This window comes from Geotrypetes seraphini, chromosome 2 (genome assembly GCF_902459505.1).
Source record: "Geotrypetes seraphini chromosome 2, aGeoSer1.1, whole genome shotgun sequence".
In the NCBI taxonomy this organism is placed as follows: Eukaryota; Metazoa; Chordata; class Amphibia; order Gymnophiona; family Dermophiidae; genus Geotrypetes; species Geotrypetes seraphini.
This window is the reverse complement of record NC_047085.1, coordinates 164163753-164184666: the sequence shown is the minus strand read 5'-3', so window position 1 is coordinate 164184666 and position 20914 is coordinate 164163753.

Genomic DNA, 20914 nt, shown 5'->3' with positions numbered 1-20914 from the left:
CGAGACTACAACGGGATGTAAGTGGCTCGAAGGGAGACCTTATAAGAGCAGATAATACCACATAAAGATCTCAAGCAATAGGTGGAGGCTTGATAGGTAGTTTCCGATAGATTAGTCCTTTCATGAAATGGGCTACCAAGGGATAAACAGATAGGTTTCTTGTCCAAGAAAGAATGAAATACAGTGGTTTGTGAGTATACCTTGGTTTGCGAACATAATTCGCTCCAGAAGCATGCTTGTAATCCAAAGCACTCATATATCAAAACAAATTTCCCCATAGGAAATAATGGAAACTCAGACGATTTGTTCTACAACCCAAAAACTTTAACATAAAATATACTGTAGATATTTGTATTGCAAGACCTCACTCGTTTAGAACAGTCACTACACTCTCGCAGCATATTGAGATTGGGTGGAAACTCGGAATTGGGTAGGACTATGTAGACTTTGAGCCAAATTGGGCACTGGCAGAATGAGTAGGGGTTCAGGAACTATGCAACAGTGAAGGCAAGGCTGGGATGTATTGGGCTAGGTATATTGTACTGCGGGTAAATTGTGTGTGTACACTGTGCATGCTAGTATTACGCTTAATTGCTGCCTTCAGCTGTGCTCAGTGATGTGCATATGGTGTGCATACTATGATGACGTGGCATGCTTTAAAGTGCTCGTATTGCAAGACAATGCTTGTTGATCAAGTCAAAATTTTATCATATGTTTTGCTCATCTTGCAAAACACTCGCAAACCATGTTACTTGCAATCCAAGATTTTACTGTACACTGATATACATAGTAACATAGTAACATAGTAGATGATGGCAGATAAAGACCCGAATGGTCCATCCAGTCTGCCCAACCTGATTTAATTAAAAAAAAAATTTTTTATTTTATTTTATTTTTTTTTTAATTTTTCTTCTTAGCTATTTCTGGGCAAGAATCCAAAGCTTTACCCAGTACTGTGCTTGGGTTCCAACTGCCAAAATCTCTATTAAGACTTACTCCAGCCCATCTACACCCTCCCAGCCATTGAAGCCCTCCCCAGCCCATCCTCCACCAAACGGCCATACACAGACACAGACCGTGCAAGTCTGCCCAGTAACTGGCCTAGTTCAATCTTTAATATTATTTTCTGATTCTAAATCTTCTGTGTTCATCCCACGCTTCTTTGAACTCAGTCACAGTTTTACTCTCCACCACCTCTCTCGGGAGCGCATTCCAGGCATCCACCACCCTCTCCGTAAAGTAGAATTTCCTAACATTGCTCCTGAATCTACCACCCCTCAACCTCAAATTATGTCCTCTGGTTTTACCATTTTCCTTTCTCTGGAAAAGATTTTGTTCTACGTTAATACCCTTCAAGTATTTGAACGTCTGAATCATATCTCCCCTGTCTCTCCTTTCCTCTAGGGTATACATATTTAGGGCTTCCAGTCTCTCCTTATACGTCTTCTATCACAGAGATGTACTCAAACTGAATTGTTTTTTAGACCAGGGTTAGAGAGATGGAGAAGGTAGTCCAGTACAGATGCAAGTGGACATGTGACAGGTTCCAGAGAATACAGTGCACACCAGGAAGAGAGCTTGGTCCATTTGAAGCAGTAGCAGTGGTGAGTGGAAGATTTTTTTAGATGCTTCGATGACAACAGATACTGCAACTGAGAGGCAAAAAGCATTTTCTTGCTCATTGAAAGAAACCATTCTGTTAGTGCTAATTAAAAGGGGTTTGGATGAAGGAGGGATTTCTCATTCTGTATCAGTAGTATTGAGAATAGCTGCAAGTTGTACAGTTTCTTGGATGAGAGCTCTAGGAGGCTTGTGAACCAAGCCTAATGTGGCCAATGAGGTGTTATGAGGATCATGGTGCCTTGATCTTGGCATAGTTTGAGTAGAGATTTCCCAATGAGAGGTATCAGAGGAAATGAATGAAGAAGACATTCAATACAATGTGATTGGGGTATAGATTCTAGAGCAGAATTGTGGGGGGGAGTGAAAAAATTTATGTCTGGCATCCCCCATATGGAGAAAATCTGTCAGATTATGTCTTGCTGAAAAACCATTTGTGCAGCTGAAGAAGTCTGCTCAATTTGTATGCCAAGATATTTATTTCAAAAATTTCTATACTGTTTAAAACTAAATGGTTTACATGATTTACATATATAATATTATAAAAATATAATAAAAAACACACACACAAACAATCCTCAGAAATCATATCTACAAACTAATATCATGGCTTCTATAATGAAAATCATGCATAGTTCATCAACTATGCCAGAGAAGAGAATTATTAGCTAGAAAAAGGCATCTATAAATAATTTCCCTGAAAGTAAACCACTTTTAGAGAATGCCACAAGTAATTACCCAATTCCAAATATGGATCACCGAACCTGTGCCCCTTGTGGCTTTTTTTTGTTGTTGTTCAGATAGAATATGGTAACTAGGTAGTACAGACAAGGACTACTTGATGAAGTAGACAGTTCTGAAATGCTTGCTGCTTATTGCTCGTAGTTCAAAAAGATTGATACAGAGGGTTTGTTCTTGGTAAGACCATACACCTTGAGCGTATAGACCTTCTAGATAAGCATCCAATCCAAACATCGAAGCATCTGTGATTAGGAGTTTTTAATGATGAGGAGTCTGGAAGGGGAGACCTTGATTGAGATTGTGAGGAACTATCTACCACTAGAGAGAATTACAGAGGTCCAAAGTGACTTGAATTGGAGCAGACAGATGTCCCGTGAGTCAAAAGGGTCCATTGTGGGGCTTTGAGATGAAGACATGTAAAATGGGAGTTAAGTACATAATCAATGCCATTACCCAGAAGGTATAACTGTTGACAGGCAGAAGTGCTTTGTAGGGTGGAGACAGTTTGGCACCAGTGAATGAGATTGTCTGCTTTATTTATTAATTTTTTTAGTAGAAAAGCTTGACCTTGGCTAGTTTTCAATGAACTTGTGTGCCGCTCAAACTCAGAGGAGGGAGATTTGGTGGTGACACCAGGAAGTATTTCTTTACAGAAAGGGTGGTGGATCACTGGAACAAACTACCGGTGCAGGTGATCAAGGCCACTAGCATGCTCGACTTTAAGAATAAATGGGACATCCACGTAGGATCTCTATGTGGGTCGAGCAGCACTCTGACTTAATGGGGTGGGACAGTAGAGTGGGCAGACTTGATGGGCTGTAGCCCTTTTCTGCCGTCATCTTTCTATGTTTCTATGTTTCTATGATGTGACTTTTGGTAGGTAATAGCTGGTAGGGTACAGATGTGATAAAGCCTTGATCAACCAATCTTGTAAGTAGGAAAATATATGAAACCCCCATGTGCAAAGGGCTGCCACCACTACCATAAGGTATTTCATGAAGACTCGAGGGGCTGAAGTTGGTCTGAAAAGTAAAACTTTGGAAATGTCAAGATATTTTCTGTGAGCAGATAGAATGGATATACGAGTGTAGGCCTCTTTCAAATATCAAGAAAACATAGCCAATCTCCTTTTTCTAGTAAAGGTAGAAGTGTTCCTGGAGACACCATGTACAACTTCTCCTTCAATAAATAATTGCTTAGGCCTCAGAGGTCTGGATTAGGCTGAAGGCCTTTGGTATTTTTTGGTACATATTTATACAAAGGAACTGATTCTATCACATTTGGTTAGAGAAAGGCCAAGAGTTCTTGGTGAAGGAGGGTCTTTTGGAGGTTGAGGTTGCAATTTTTGTGTCATTTGTTATCTTATATGAGGTAGTTGAGGAGCAAGATTAGAAGGTGAAGAATACTGATTGCAATGCCTTTTGGTATTATAATAATAGGAACATCTGGATGAGGCAGAATATCTTCTAGATAATGAAGATTAAGAGGTCCGTGGTTTAGATAAAGTGGTCATTCTACCAGTATGCTTTTTGATCTTATATGTAGCTTCTTCAATTTTATCCCAAATAGACTGTCTCACTTCCAAGGAAGATTTGAAAGGCATTCTTATACCACAGTTTCCAGATCAGACACTCTAATCCAAGCCAAGCCAAACAGCACATTGCAACTGCCACCGCAGATGTTCTGGAAAAAATCAAAAACAAACAAAGGCATTTTGAAATATGGATTTAAAATAAATGGACATGCAAAATTGATAGTCCATAATTCTATTAATGAGCATAGATGATTGGGAAATGTGTTTGTCAAAAGAGTCCAATGTCCTGGCTTCTCTTCCTGGAGAAGAAGCATAAGATTGTGAGCTGTATGAATGCTTGAGGGCAGATTCTACAACTAATGAATAATGTTGAAGCTGAGTTTTTTCATATCCTAGATACTTTTGTAGGGCTAATTTTATAAATGGTGTCCTGATTGTAGGCAGCAGTAGGTATTCTACCACTGTCTAGCAGCCAATCGGGACACACATTTTTTTAAAAAAAACAACCCCCAAGGCAAGCCACCTACACTGTAGGCATTTGTTGCAATTAAGGGAGATGCGTTGGGACATTTTAGCTCATCCAAGGCTCGGTGTGAGCATGGTTTTGCCTGAAAATGGGTAGCTTTGGGTGAGCTTAAATGGTCCTAAGTGTCTCCCTAGGGTTGCAACAGATACCTGAAATGTAGGCCAGCAAAATGAAGTCCATTGCCTCCTTCCAGAACCCCCAACCCCACGTGAAATCTCTCGGCAGGAGGGATGCATGTTCCCTTCTGCTTGAAACCCCCCCCCCCCAAACTTCCAAAGCCCCCAACTAGTAGCACATCCCTCCAGACCTTTCAACACTTCCCCAAAGCCCCCAATAACCCCCACTCCCTGTACCTTTGTAGATAAAAGTCCAGCTGGAGGGATGCTTACTCCCTCTGGCTGGCAGGCCTGCTTCTTCAAAATGGTGGGCCTTCCCCTTCCCAGTGCATCCTTGGATGCACCGATGAAGGGTCTAAGGCTCTGATTGGCTCAGATGCCTAAGGACCCTCCATTAGGCTTCCTTCCTGGTGCATCCTGGAATGCATTAGGTATGGCCTAAGAATCTGATTGGAGTCTGTAGTAAACAGTCCCCATAGTTAGTAGTAGCATTTTTTTTTACTTAGTTTTATATTTGGAAAATAAAAAATGTTAAACACCTTTAGAGTGGCCTTCCTTGAACTATGTGGCTTTTTAAAGGTATTTTTACAAATATAGCTAACAGTGACTTATAAGCCTTTATTCTATTCACCATTTTATTCAGTAGTAATCAGGAACATTTTATATTTAAACAGCTTATCCATCTATATTTTATTCATCCTTGTAGGAAAATATTATGTGCTATGAATACAATGCTAATTTCAAAATTGTGCATTAGCAGTTAATTTAATGGGAAAGAGCTGTGCAGTCATAATGGTAATAATGTCAACTAATTATGGGCAGGTTCTGCATTCTATCTGACCTCAGTTAATGGCTGCTAAAAATCAAAGAAAGGGTAGAAAAAAATTCAGTTGCAAAATATCCATCCTAAAACCTTTTAAGAATTAGTGGATGGCTATTTTAAGGCCACATAACTGTTATTTTCCATTAATACTAACAGATAGGGCCAATATTTAAAAGGCCTGGGATCACGCATGTTAACCAGATAACAATAAGCTTGTAACTTTATTTTGAATACTCAGATGGGCTTATGTGCATGAGTCTGCCACTTAGGGCTCCTTTTATGAAGGTGTGCTAGCGTTTTTAGTGCATGCACCGGATTAGTACGCACTATAGCGCACGCTAGCCGAAAAACTACTGCCTGCTCAAGAAGAGGCGGTAGCGGTTAGTGCATACGACATTTTAGCATGCACTATTCCGCGTGTTAAGGCTCCTTCGTAAAAGGAGCCCTTAGTCTCTTTGGATACATTTATGCATAGAACCTTATTATTTTACCTTTTGGACAGCCTTTTCAATGTAAATTATTTCTGAGCATAATTTTATGTGGTTAATGCTCAATATCAACAATGAAGCTACAGAACCCAGCTAAAAGAACACCCAAAATACTGAGTAGAAAAATACTTCTAAAGGGAACAGTGTTTAAGAGAGTTTATGATACCAAATAGTTTTAATTTTTATAAATTTTTTGTTTTATATGGGAGACCTCAGTGTGGATTGATAAGTCAGGTAAACGTGTTAACGTTCAATGCTTCAACCTGTGCCTGAGCCAACGCTCAAGGCGCGCTCCAATTTTTTGCTTGTCCCTGCTGTTCTCATGAAATTGTATTTGCAGTATGAGGAGGTTCCTGATGAAGGATTTTTTTTATCCGAAACCGAGATTCAGTAGAACTGCCACTGCCTCATAGAGATGAGCTGAGAAACAAAACTTTACCAGCCAACATGGCATTATCATCTGGAGCTAAGATAACCTTTATTGGCTCTTCTATACGAGATAAGTCCTTTACATATTTTTCAGGACTGTGCAGTTATTTTGCGTTTATGAGTTTGTATGTGCTTTATTTGTATTTATATTTAAGTTTGGTGTGGTTTACACTGATTCACGATTATACACACACAGGAAGATGCTATGATTGTGTGTTGCGTTGAACGTTGGCTCAGGCATGGGTTGAAGCATTGAACGTTAACGCGTTTACTTGACATCAATCCACACTGAGGTCTCCCATACAAAACAAAAAATTTATAAAAATTAAAACTATTTGGCTTTGTACTCTCTCTTAAACACTGTTCCCTTTAGAACTATTTTTCCATTCAATATCAGCAATGAGCACAAGTTATAAACATGCTCAGGAGTACTTCCAGTCAGTCTCTACTACTATCACTAGACCTGATGCAAATAAAGGACAATTCTGTAATCGATATGCACATTATACATGACTATTTTGAATACTAGCATGTACACTTGTGTGTACAAATGTGCTCTTGCATCTGTGATATTCTACAAACATCTGCTTAACTTACATAGCATATACAGCATTTGTAAGTAAAGTGTACACAGGGACAGAGCAAAAAAGAATGTAGGGGAGGACAAAACCAATTTCAACTCAAGGAGTCAACGCATCAAATCTAATCTATTCTAATCTTTGGTTTATATACCAGATCATCTCCCAAAGGAGTTCGACTCTGTTTACAGTTGATTAAGTTAGAATGACATAAGTTCAAGCCTATGAGAGGAGAAGCCTAAGAGTAAAATAGTTGTCAGTTCAAAAAGAACACAGAAATGAAATTAAAATATAAAATTAGTTGAAAATTGTTTAAAAGGCTAAAAAGACTAGGGTAAGTTGTTGCTATGATACTTCAGCAGGCAGACCTTTCAGGTATAGTGTAAACAACCAAGTTTTTAGAGCTCTCCGGAAATGTACAATCTGATCTATCAGTCTGGTATAATCAGGACGCTCATTCCAAATTTCAACCAGTTTGAATGTCAAAGATTTGCTAAGCTTCCTAGCACATTTAATTCCTCTGGAAGAAGGGTATGGATACCAATGTACAAACAGTATATTTGGTAATACAAATGCCAACCTAGTAAAATGTTGTGTGCTGCAACTGAAATGCAGATCTGTGTTGAGTCCGACTAATTAAAGTTATAAAGAGTTTGACCTCGGTTCCGGGGAAACTGACGGAAGCACTGATTAAAGAACACATCGATGAACATCTAGAAAGAAACGAACTTTTGAAAACAACCCAACATGGTTTCTGCAGGGGGAGATCGTGCCTAACGAACTTATTGCACTTCTTCGAAGGAATTAACAAACGGATGGACAGAGGAGACCCCATAGACATCATATACCTTGATTTCCAAAAAGCCTTTGACAAGGTGCCTCACGAACATCTACTCCGGAAACTGAAGAACCATGGAGTGGACGGAGACGTACATAGATGGATCAGAAACTGGTTGGCGGGTAGGAAACAGAGGGTAGGGGTGAAGGGCCACTACTCGGACTGGATGGGGGTCACGAGTGGTGTTCCGCAGGGCTCAGGGCTCGGGCCGCTGCTATTTAATATATTCATAAATGATCTAGAAACAGGCACGAAGTGTGAGATAATAAAATTTGCGGACGATACAAAACTATTTAGTGGAGCTGGGACTAAAGAGGAATGCGAAGAATTGCAAAGGGACTTGAACAAATTGGGGGAATGGGCGGCGAGATGGCAGATGAAGTTCAACGTTGAGAAATGTAAAGTATTGCATGTTGGAAACAGAAACCCGAGGTACAACTATACGATGGGAGGGATATTATTGAATGAGAGCAACCAAGAAAGGGACTTGGGGGTAATGGTGGACATGACAATGAAGCCGACGGCACAGTGCGCAACAGCCGCTAAGAAAGCAAATAGAATGCTAGGCATAATCAAGAAGGGTATTACAACAAGGACAAAAGAAGTTATCCTGCCATTGTATCGGGCGATGGTGCGCCCGCATCTGGAATACTGCGTCCAATATTGGTCTCCGTACCTTAGGAAGGATATGGCGTTACTCGAGAGGGTTCAGAGGAGAGCGACACGCTTGATAAAAGGGATGGAAAACCTCTCATACGCTGAGAGATTGGAGAAACTGGGTCTCTTTTCCCTGGAGAAGAGGAGACTTAGAGGGGATATGATAGAGACTTATAAGATCATGAAGGGCATAGAGAGAGTAGAGAAGGACAGATTCTTCAAACTTTCGAAAAATAAAAGAACAAGAGGACACTTGGAAAAGTTGAAAGGGGACAGATTTAAAACGAATGCTAGGAAGTTCTTCTTTACCCAACGAGTGGTGGACACCTGGAATGAGCTTCCAGAGGGAGTAATAGGGCAGAGTACAGTACAGGGGTTTAAGAAAGGATTGGACAATTTCCTGCTGGAAAAGGGGATAGAGGGGTATAAATAGAGGATTACTGCACAGGTCCTGGACCTGTTGGGCCGCCGCGTGAGCGGACTGCTGGGCATGATGGACCTCAGGTCTGACCCAGCAGAGGCATTGCTTATGTTCTTATGTTCTTATGTTCTTAAAGTGGTTTTTATCTTCAGTTGAAATTGGTTTGGTCCTCCCCTACTTTCTTTATTGCTCTGTATATTGATTCACTACTCCATCTCTATTCACTTTTGTCTTCTGCAGTCCCACTCCCAGTGCTTTAGTCATGAACACAGGACAGAAATATTGTTAAGCAATTCAGCCTTTTCTTTATCAGCTTCTACATATTTCTCTTCCTCTTTACCTTTGAATCTTACAATGTCACTTTTACACTTCTTCCTATCACTAATATATCTAAAAAAATGTCTTGTCTACTCGTTTTACCTTATCAGCTATTTTTTCTTCCATTTGTATCTTTACTTTTCTGACAACTCTCTTTCTGCGCTCTTTTGTAGTTTATGAAAGCTAACCTCTTATTCCTTACCTTCTCAGCTACTACTTTTGAGAACCAAGGCATCCTTCTTTTCCTGTTACTTTATTTATTCGATTTTTTAGCCCGTCCTCCCAAAAGAGCCCAAAACGGGTTACAATGAATATATTGGTGCATTAAAATTATAAGTAAGATAGGTACTTAGAAATTCCCTTACTGTCCCGAAGGCTCACAATCTAACTAAAGTACCAGGAAAAATGACAATTAGAAGAGTAATAAAGAAAGAAAATAGAGATAGAGGAGAAAAATAAGAAAATAAACATACTAATAAGATTACAATGATCTAAAGGAATTTGAAAGGTTAAAAAGAGGGGAGATAAGAATAGATGCAGAGGGAGAACCGTTGAAGCAATAGAATTCTGGGGAAATTTAAATGAAATTTGAATGATAAAATAAAACAAAACAAGTGGTAAAACAATGAGTGAGACTAAAAAATATATCATAAACTAAAAAGAAGTGAAAATAAAATCAAAACAGTCAAAACTGAAGTCCAGCTTGAACAGGCCCCCGAGCCAACCGTTGGTCCGATGGCCGGACTGCAGCCCTCCTCCATCGGCTCTCCCCTGCTGGAATGCTTCGCATCACTGATCGCGGCTGAACATAATACATGCACCTTCCTGGCATTGCTGCTGCTGGTGCTGGTGGTGATCTTAATCAGAGAAGATTTCAGCCCCAATGTGAGTTCAGAATCCTTTTCATCCCTGGATGGAACCATCTGGTCCTCGGAGCCTTTGCTGAGTTTGGCACTCTGGTTCTCGCTGCTCCGTTCCAGCTCTTCCTGGCCTGATCTCCCCTTGCTTCCAGAGCCCTCCAATACAGGTGCCTCGGCTGGAACACATTTAGATTTCTCCTTCTCTAGACTCGCAGGTCCTGTGCCAACTCTCTCTGCCGGCTGGAACACCTCGTCACTCTCTTTTCCCTCTCCATCCTCCTCTACTCCTGAGGAACTGTCTTGGTGGTCCTCCTTCCTTCCTACTTTTACTTACTTGCCTCACAAAAAGGTTTGTTGATCTTACAATAACTCCTTTCAGTTTTGCCCTCTGCATTTGCACTCCTTCCAGACATTCCATCCAGACAATTCCTTGATGTAATCCCCCATCTGAACAAAGTTAAATTTTTCAAAGTTTAAAACCTTTACATTTGATTGAACCTTTTCTATACCCATCTTAATATTAAACTGTATCATGCAGTGATCACTGGATGCCAGATCATCACCCACTGTAACATCAGAATCACTTTCCCCTTTTGTTAGCACTAATTCCAGAATGACACCATCCCGTGTGGGTTCCATTACCAACTGATGGAACAGTTCTTCTTGTAGAGAATCCAGGATCTGCCTACTTCTAGAAGATTCCACAATATGGATACTGTAGCGGAGCCGGTACCTGTGACTTCAGTGTTGCCGGACTCTGCTCACTTAAATGCAACCTCGACGTGCTTCCTTAAGGTAGGAAGACCTGCTGGAATACTCTTCATAATGCAGAAAACAAAATTAGTACAAAAACCGTTCGTGTTGAAAGATCAAGTATCTTTATTATGCACTGGAATGCTGGAGTCTATTTTCCCACGCAGTCCTGACTCCACAATGATAAAGATATTCCACAAACAAAAATATAGCTGAGTCCACACAGTAAGGCTCAGCTACCACCTTAATGCAGGTAAGTACAGGCATAACATAGTCCACCAATCTGGTTCTCAGATAGTCCAAATAAACATCAAAAAAAATGCTGCTGCTTTAAACTTCAATAGTCTTTCAGCCTTATAGCTAGTACTCTTAGTAGTGCTGGAACCAAGCCCTGAAATTCAGCTGGCTTCTTCCCAATCAGCTTCCATGAACTGATGTGGGGGAGGGGAGTAAGTGAATCCACTATTAAACTTTTCTGTAAAACAGAATGCCACAAATGGCCCCACTAACCCTCCTTATATGGAAAGTGGATTCTCCCCAACTTACTCACTTCCCTCAGCCAATTATAACAGCCAGAAAGAAAGCTACATAAACTTCTGGCCTTCTGGTAATTAAAGTTGGAACAGAAAAAAAAAACGTTTTGGTTTTTTTTTCTTTCTGCTTTAAATCAGCATAGCAGTATCACTCTCATTCCACTCACAGGGTAACTTTCTTTAAGCAACACACCGAGCAATTATTACTGCTACCTTGTAACTTAAGCAGACCTGCCACTTAACTTAGATCCATGGAAGAATCTTCAGGCAGTCCCTCAGTATGGGTCCAGTCCATGGATTCTGGAACTGTTTGCTGGCTGGTCACAGAGTCAGCGTCAGCTCCCCTCATCTCAATGTCCTGAATCTCGAGAGCAATATCAGGTGAGTACTCTCCTGAAGCAGGTCCAGGAGAAACTAACTTTTTCCTCCTGAGAACCTCCTCTAAATGGCACAAACGAGCACGCCCCGTCCTTAGAGAAGGAGGAGCTCTCTGCACTGTAGGCTTAGCTCTTACTGGATTCTTGATTATTTCCTTCAGCTGGGGCCTAGCAGAGAGAGCAGGCTGCCCTAGAGGCTGTTCTAGGCTATTCCCCAGAGTACCCTCTACTCCCTGAAGGTTATTTGTTTCTACCTTAAAGGGCCAGTCAGAACTTTCTTTTCTACTGCTACTCACTCTATCTATTTGAAGAGCCTTTTGTAACCTAGGGCTAGCTTTAGCCCTAACAAGGCTAGGCACGAGTCTAGCTTTAGGGCTAGGATCGTGACAATACCCCACAATATGGATACCCCAATCAACATCCAGCATGTTAAAATTACCTATTAGTGAAACTTCCTTTTTTTTAGATATTCTGAAATTCAACTATTAATTCTCTGTCCACTTCTTCCGTCTGTGAAACAGGCCTGGATATCACACCAATGTAAATATATTTACCATTCTCTCTTTCCAAATTGATCCACAGTGCCTAGAGCCGCTTAAGCTCACCTAAGGCCACTTCTGGGTGTAACCATGCCCAGCCTTGGTCAAGCTTAAGCATCCCTAGGCACCTCCCTGCACCCATGACAGCCACCTACAGTATAGGTGGCATGCTTTTTTTTTTTTTTTTAATAGAAAACATGCATCCCGATAGGCTGGTCAGATAGTGGTAGGACGCCTACCGCTGCTTACAAATCGAGACGCCGTTTATAGAATTTGCCCCTTAGGCTTTTTTTTTACTAGGCCACGGTACAGATTTGTACCATAGCTGTGGGCGATAAATGCTCCAATGGAATTCTATGAGCATCGAAGCAGCATTGGAACATTTAACACTTTGGGCTGTGTTAGAAACTGCTACCACAACTTAGTAAGGGAAATGGGGAGGAGGGAGGTTAGTCCAGCGAGTTTCTAGTTTTTTCATCCTGTCTGAAAAATGGGTTTTGTCAAACTCAGAAAAATACTCATTGACAATGTTGATGAGTTAATGGACTTTGGTGTCATCTCATGGAAATCTACCAAACTTTTCAAACTACGCCCATACATACTAGGTTGTTATAACCATTGCAAAATCAGAAGGATTTAGCCTCCTGCTTAAAAATAAATAAATAAATAAAACACTTACCCCCTCTTTTACTAAGGTGCGCTAACTGATTAGCGTGCGCAAACTGATTTAGCACGTGCTAAACGCTAACGCATCCTTTATTTCTATGGACACGTTAGTGTTTAGCGCGCGGTAAATTAGTTTGTGTGCACTAATTGGTTAACACACCTTAGTAAAAGAGGGGGTTAGATACTTGGTTAGATGGCAGCACTTAATAGATAAAGGAACAAAAATAGAAACTTTTAATACCTTCCAAACCAGAGTGGCGCTCAGAAACCAAGAATGGAATGGAAAAGCTCAACGTGGGGAACAAACCCCTATAGAGTCTTTCACAGAATCTATCATTGCATCAACTTTTTTGATAGAAAGGTAATTAAAAATACTTCTTAAAAAACAGTGTAATTTCTTATATGTCCATGAAGTGAATTAAATTTCCAACACCTTATAACTGCAAAAATAGTGTAATCAAAAAACCTCATATCCTATGAGATTTTTTCCTTTGAACTAGGAAGGATTTAAAATTGAAGGTCGCACGCAGCATAGCGGGTTCTCTGAGGAAGCCAGTTCGGCGAAACGCGTCAGAACCCCGCCGGACCATCGCTGTATGGACATTGAAGTTAAGTTTTTTGATTACACTATTTTTGCAGTTAGAAGGTGTTGGACATTTAATTCACTTCATGGACATATAAGAAATTACACTGTTTTTTAAGAAGTATTTTTAATTACCTTTCTATCAAAAAAGTTGGTGCAATGATAGATTCTGTGAAAGACTCTATAGGGGTTTGTTCCCCACGTTGAGCTTTTCCATTCCATTCTTGGATTCTGAGCGCCACTCTGGTTTGGAAGGTATTAAAAGCTTCTATTTTTGTTCCTTTATTGTTGTTGTTGATATCTACCTTGGGAACAATTCTTTGTTTATTATTCACCCAGTTGTTTGTATTGAGCACTTAATAGATTCCATTGTAATATAAAAATGTCTAGTCACAGTCTCATCTTTCACAGTAGACTAGATGAGTATTGGAAAGGTATTGGGACAAATGTAATGGTCTTATTTCTCAGCCCTTGTGAAGAAGAGATTGAATATACATATTAATGTAAGGATTTGAGACATTAGCATATTTTAACAATCATATAGATAGGAATTCTTTTCAGGTTGTGGTAATTATGCACCAACATATGGACATAAGAAAGATGCAAAAAAGATGTTGCCCATGAGCTTTCAATACCATCTATGTTTCTTTTTCAGATATAACAAAAAGACTGAGTGAACAGATTATATATACCTTAAGAGCATGCCAAAAGAAAGGAGGGTATTTAGATAGCATTGTATGACAGTTGTGAGCAGAAGGTGCTAAAGGTTTCCATAGTGATGGCTTAGTTAATTATTTTAGGAATATAGTAAGTTAATATATTTTAGTTGCCAATGCTTCCCTATATGTTTAATAATAATAATAATAATAAAAACCCTCCTTGTAACCAATATGGATATGTAGATACATAAATATCTTATTAAGTACTATGTTTTGTGGTGTTAATTTTATAGTGATAAAAAGAGTGTGTTGGAATTCATACACCATAAACTCTAGGCACTAGAAAACATTCTGAGAAGATGCCCATAGATGAGCATAAGAGATTTTGAAAGGTGAGTTTATTTGAAGAAGCGTAGCATCATGGGAGTTCATGTCTTAGGAAGAGGATGGATTTTAACACTAAATCATACTTTGAAAAGGAAAATAAAAAGGGGAATGATAAGAAATGTTAATACAGAAATGGGACATTGATTCCTGGGCCTCTAGTGGCACTTTTCCCAGCTGAAACACTGATCTCTTGCGGCAGTTGGTAGTGTAGTACTGCGATCTACCACAAAAGGGTATGACGGCCACTTTTACTTAGCAGCAGTAAGGGGGCTTCATTCCTGCTTCCAATGGTTCTTATGGACCACCAGGGAGAAAAATTAGGCCTGGGGGAGCCTACCTTCTGGACCATGAGGTAGGGGAATGGAAATGTACCAGAGGAAAAGAAGGTTCTTGACTTTTGCGGTCTGGGGGGGATGGTAATAAAGGAGAGGTGCCATTTCAGAGGCCTTGTAAGGGTCTGGGGACTTAAAAAATGAAAACAAGAGTTACATGGGTCCTGGCTGATATTCAGTTGAGATCTATAAACTGTTTTATGTAGCCCCTGATTGATTATTGGCCGGGACTTGAGTAAGCTCCAGCAGCCAGACCATATAAAATTAGTACCAGAAATTCAGTACCAGTGCCCACACATGGCCCAACACTAGCCATCCTCTTTTACTAAGGTGTGCTAACTGATTAGCACATGCTAAACGCTAACGTATCTATAGACCAGCATGCACGCGTTAGCGTTTAGCGCACGCTAAATCGACTAGGGCATGCTAATGGGTTAGCGCACTTTAGTAAAAGAGGGCCTAAATATCTGAGGCTAATGCTAATCACCTATGGTTGTTTTGTTTAGTTTCTTGTGCCATCTGCAGCAATTTTTTTTTAACAAGTTTTTTTTACAAGTTTTTATTTTGAGAAAATTTTGTTAAGAGGTGGTTGCAACTGCTGTTGCCCCCTAAAAGAGCAAACTTGTAATAAATCACCCCAACCCCATTTGATCATAACCGTCATCTCAGACCCCTTCCCTTCATCAAAGTTTATTTCAAATTTCTTATTCTGCTTATCAAATTCCTAAGCAGGGGTTGTACATATTCAATGACATGGACAGATGAGCATTGACAAATAAAAAGGGTAAGGGGTGAACTCCATCTGTGGATAGGATAGATAGATGTCTAGGAATAGTACAATTGGAAGAGGTCCCATCTGTATGAAAACTATAGTTTAAAGAGTTCCACATCGAAAGCATACTACAGAGGCATACAGTATAGTAGTGTTGGGACAGGAAAAATCTCCTTTCACTTTAAATCCCCATCATACTGAAGCAAAGACCGCATGGCCCATTGATTTGAGTGAGAAAAGATTTGAGTGAGAAAGCATCAAAATATTATATCTTCAGTATAATGGGGTTTGAAGTGAAAGGCGATTTTTCCTGCCCCAACACTACTATATTGTATACCGTTGATATTCCCAGTATATGCTTTTATACTGAAGCAAAGTAAGCTGTACTGTAGGTCTGGATACGAATACCAAAAATTGGAGACTTAGGAGCAGTTGGCTTAGAAATATAGCCTAAAACCACTTATTTAGAAATCTTTGGGACAAGTGAAGACACTCCATACACAGAGCTACCAGGTTCCAAGGTGGGAGGGGGGGGGGGGGAGAATTAAAAGCCAGATCTAAATTTCCGGCTGGACTGTATTGTAAGGAAGAAACCTTATGAAAGTATGTTTTGTTTTAAGTCTCCTCAGACCAGAGGGACTACTGGAACCCTAGTGCAGTGAACTAGGGGTAATAAAGATAAAAGCTGAACTTTACCAAGAACGCAGTCTCCACTAATTATTCTACTGCTTATCCAGTGGGAGTCCTCCTGGGAGCGCTCCGTCCTTACGCCTGGGGCGGGAGCCGGGTTGCCAGCGCTAGGCTTACTCCCGGCCCCGCCACAACATATTTCTATATTTTGATTTCCCAAATACTTTCCCCAGAATTTATAGTGCAAGGAACATGGTGGATTTTGACAACCTCATTATGATGCATTAGGGGACCAGCAGAACTGAAATCAGTAGGTAGAATTGTGAATTACAAATCTCACACTATTTTGGGATGTAAGTTTTAAACCAGAAGTGGCTGAAAAGTTTCCTTCCTAGATCTGAGTAATTTGGCAGCTCTGCTTAAGCTGCTCTGGGTACTCAAGTAGTGGAATCTTTTTGTCAGCTTTTTATTTTGTTGACTGAGCCAACCAATTTCATGGCTGGACAAGAAAACAAGTGGAAGCTGCAGGGAACAACCCCAGAGGAGAGGCAGAAATATCCAACAAAGAGGAACTACTAAAACCAGTAGATATACAAGACACAGCTAGAAATGGACTGGCTATAACCAGATTCTCACAAGATAGGATAGCTCCTCTTTGCAACATAGGTGTGCTCTAGTTCAAAGGTCATTGGTGTACAACTGGTTTATACCTGACAGTTATTGATGCTAATAGAGATTTTTTTTTTTTTTTTTTTTGGGGGGGGGGATAGGGAGTGTCCCATGTACATGAAAAATATTGATATTTCCCATGTAGTTTGAAAGAAATCGATATCCATAACTAGAGAATCCCTACACAACTAGCCAAGTTGATAAGAAAAAATAATTGCCTTGAAACTATTTACATAAGAAACATAGAGCAATGTAGAGCTAAGCAAACAGGCAACAGTCAGCATAACAATAATATTTATTTTCCTGAAAACCAATCATACAAATTGTCAAGGACATCCAACAGGTTTTTATTTTTTCATACAGAAACCCCTTTTTATCTAGAAACTGATTCTTAACATGAACAACCATGCATATATTAGAGACCAGAGAAGTTTGCTTTTATTCCAAGCAGCCTACATGAAACCGACCCTGAATTTCTGAAGCTCGCTCATAGTCTGTCCAAGAATGGCATTCATTTTATTTTCCTAAAAGCAAGTCTCACAAATTGGTTCAAAATCCAGCAGAACTATGACCATTTTTCTAAATCCTTATCTGTATTCTATCCTATGGTTCTTTGAGTTTGTCTGGCAGAATCTATTGTTTTGCTTTAAACATGGGTGACCTGGACCTAAAATGAGGGGTGTGCGAGGCTCTGCTGTCATTTACTGCATTACTGAATCTACAGGCAGCTGACCAGTCTTGTCTAATAGTTGGGGCAGCCCTTGCCCCACCCCTATTTTGGATGCTCATGGTGGGGGGTACTGGCTCATACCTCAGGCAGCAGATTACCTTGATCTGCCCATCTTACTGATTACCCTTTATACCATTTCTCTGTAATTATCACTATTTACTTCAGGATGTATTACTGTATACAGTATAAAGGACTAGATTCAGTAAATGGCAACTCAAAAATCTATCAGAACAGAAACCAGGTGAAAAACCTCCACACACAAGTCCAGAACCAACAAACCACAGTGGAGGTCTAAAACAGTTGGTGTACAATTTTATTAATCAAATCACAGTGTAGTGCGGTGGCTCGACACACACGTGTTTCAGCCTGTACGGCCTGCCTCAGGAGCCTTTATAAATCACAACTGCAATTTTTCCATGAATAAGAAAATGGTTGCTCACAAACGCTAGGAAAATTGATCGTGAAAGCACAGATGCACACGATCAATTTTCCTAGCGTTTGTGAACAACCATGTTCTTATTCATAGAAAAATTGGAAATCATCCTCGCTACTTGACTACACCTTTTGGTGGAACTCTCTGAGCATGTATCACAAATTTGAATCTTATGCATATGAGAAAAACATGATTTCTCGACTCTCCACAAACATGGTGCGAAATAAATCACCTTGGTCATTCTTAGATTCATATGTTCATTCTAACCAGTAGACACTTCTGCCTCTCTATCTATCTATCTCTCTCTTTTTCTTTTTCTCCTTCTTTCTTTCCCTCTCTCTTATTTCACTCTCCCTGCTTTTCTGCCTTTCATATATCTTTTATTAGCAGTTACACATACCCTGGATTCTTTTTATTAATCTGGTTGTATGTAAATGATTGTAGATATAGACTTTTTCTACACCATTGTGTCTTATTCAGATTTTGTGTGTTTGAACTGCTTTCTGTAAATTTCTTATAATATTCAATAAAAACTAATGAACTCAGAAAAATTGATAGCACCCAATAGTAAACGCTAATTGGCTCATTAGCCAATTTATTGTAAGTTTCTATACTGCTACTAATGACTGGGGAGTCAGTACAAAGCAGTTTACATGAGCTTCTGTAAAGTTGTTACAATACAGAGTTAGAGTTTTCTGAGATGGTTTTCAATATAGACACATTTATGCCATAATCAATCATCACGTGCCTTTCATGATGGCACACAATTTTGCATACAGAAATTTGCATACCATTTATAGAATCCAGAGGAAGTGAGTAAAGCTATAACACATTAATTACATGCAGATTTTTCAAGAATGTTTGGAGGAAAACTAAACTAAGATTTTTTTTTTTTTGTATGAGAGAATCAGGTGTTATAAAATGTTTTCTCTTTAATGGAACGATGAGGTAAATTTAAATGATTAAACCATATGAAAGTGTGCAAATTGTTTTTTTATTACACTTTAATAAAATATAAATACTTCTATTTAATAAAATAATAAAATAAGTTTAAATAAAATGAACTATCCCTCCTTTATGAAGCCACAATAGCATTTTTTTTTATCACCGTCTGTAGTGGTAAAAGTTCAGACGTCTAACATGGCTTGATAAAATGGGGCCTTAATATGTACTTTATCATGCAACAACTGGTAGAATATAGCAAAATCACTTAAAATGTTGTACACTAACACTTAATGCAAGGCATTAATCCCCAAATTCTGTATAGGTTGTCCAAAGTTAGGGGGTGCAATTTTGGGCATATATCACAGGTATATATATGCAATTGAATCAAAATTTTAATAAAATTTTAAACTTGACTTGAACTAGTATTTTTTAGTAAAGACACTTCCATGTAGAAATGCTTTTATAGAATTTACGTTAAGCGCACATCGCCCTGGTACTTCAGATTGGATGCACTATACAGAATTTTCCCTACCCTTCAAGTAGATAAAACGTCTAAAGTTTTAGATATTCATTTAGACTCTTCTCTTACATTTGAAGATCAGATTTCTAATTTATGGAGGAATATTTTATACAGTATATTATGAGGAAACAGGCTAGTGAAGTCGGGCTTATTTGATCATCATTTTGCACTGTTGGTTCAGAAGTTAAGTTACTTCAACTTGATTACTGTAATTTTTTATATTTGAACTTATCAAAATGATGAAAAAATTTCAGGTGCTCCAGAATACTGCGGTTAGATCAAATTTTGGTCTGAAAAGATATGAAATTGTTGCATTAGCGTATAAAAATCTTCATTGGTTATCAGTTGAGAGGTGAATTAAGCTTAAATATGCTTGCATAGTTCATCGCATATTACAGACAGAGGGCTTCTTTTACGAAGGTGTGTTAAGGCCTTAACGTGTGGAATAGCGCACACTAGCTGCTACCGCCTCCTTTTGAGCAGGCGGTAGATTTCCAGCTAGCGCACCTTTGTAAAAGTCTTCAGATCATCTAATTTTGCTTTTTTCTCATTTGCATTATTCTTCTAACAGATTATGTGGTACTTTATTATTACATTTTCCGCAGATTAGAGGAGTATAGTATAAACAACAACTCAACTCCTCTTTTGCTTACACTGCTGTTATAATTTGGAATAATCTACCTGTTCACATTAGGACTGATATTAATTACTTAAGGTTTTCTTAAAAAATTGAAAACTTTTTGAAATATGATTTAGTGTAATATGATATGTCACTGTTTAAATTGTTTATTGATTTTTATAAAAACATCTTACAGAAAGTGTAACAGATTATCCATCAATAACGTACTTGAAAAGCATTTATGTAATACAAAATAAAACAATCCCCTCCCCCCTCTCTGGTTTTGTATGTAGAATATGAAATCTTTAATATGGCAGGTTCATAGCACTATTAAAGTTGTTTAACAAAAAATCTAATGGACCCCAAATTCCTACAAATTTTTGCGATTCATTAATTTTTTTCTGCTAGCATTTTCTCATATCGGTAATACAGACATACAGTAGAGTCTCCCACCAAAATGATGATGATATGATGGTATTTTAATTATTGATTGCTTTTGCATTTTCCCATAGATTATACAGCTTCTTTGAATGTAAATCACCTTAAACCTTTTTGGTATAGTGTGATTAATAAATTGTGTATTAGATTAGATTATTTGCTTAACACTCCCCCTCCCCCTTTACAAAGCCATGCTAGCGTTTTCAGCAGTCACCGCAGTAACAGCTCTGATGCTTATAGAATTCCTATGAGCGTCTGAGCTGTTACCCCCACAGCTAAAACAAAAAATGCTAGCATGGCTTGTAAAGGCGAGTGGTATATTTATAAAAGGGCTCCAATACTCGTATGCTGGGTAAACTAAATTAAACTGTGGTTTGATA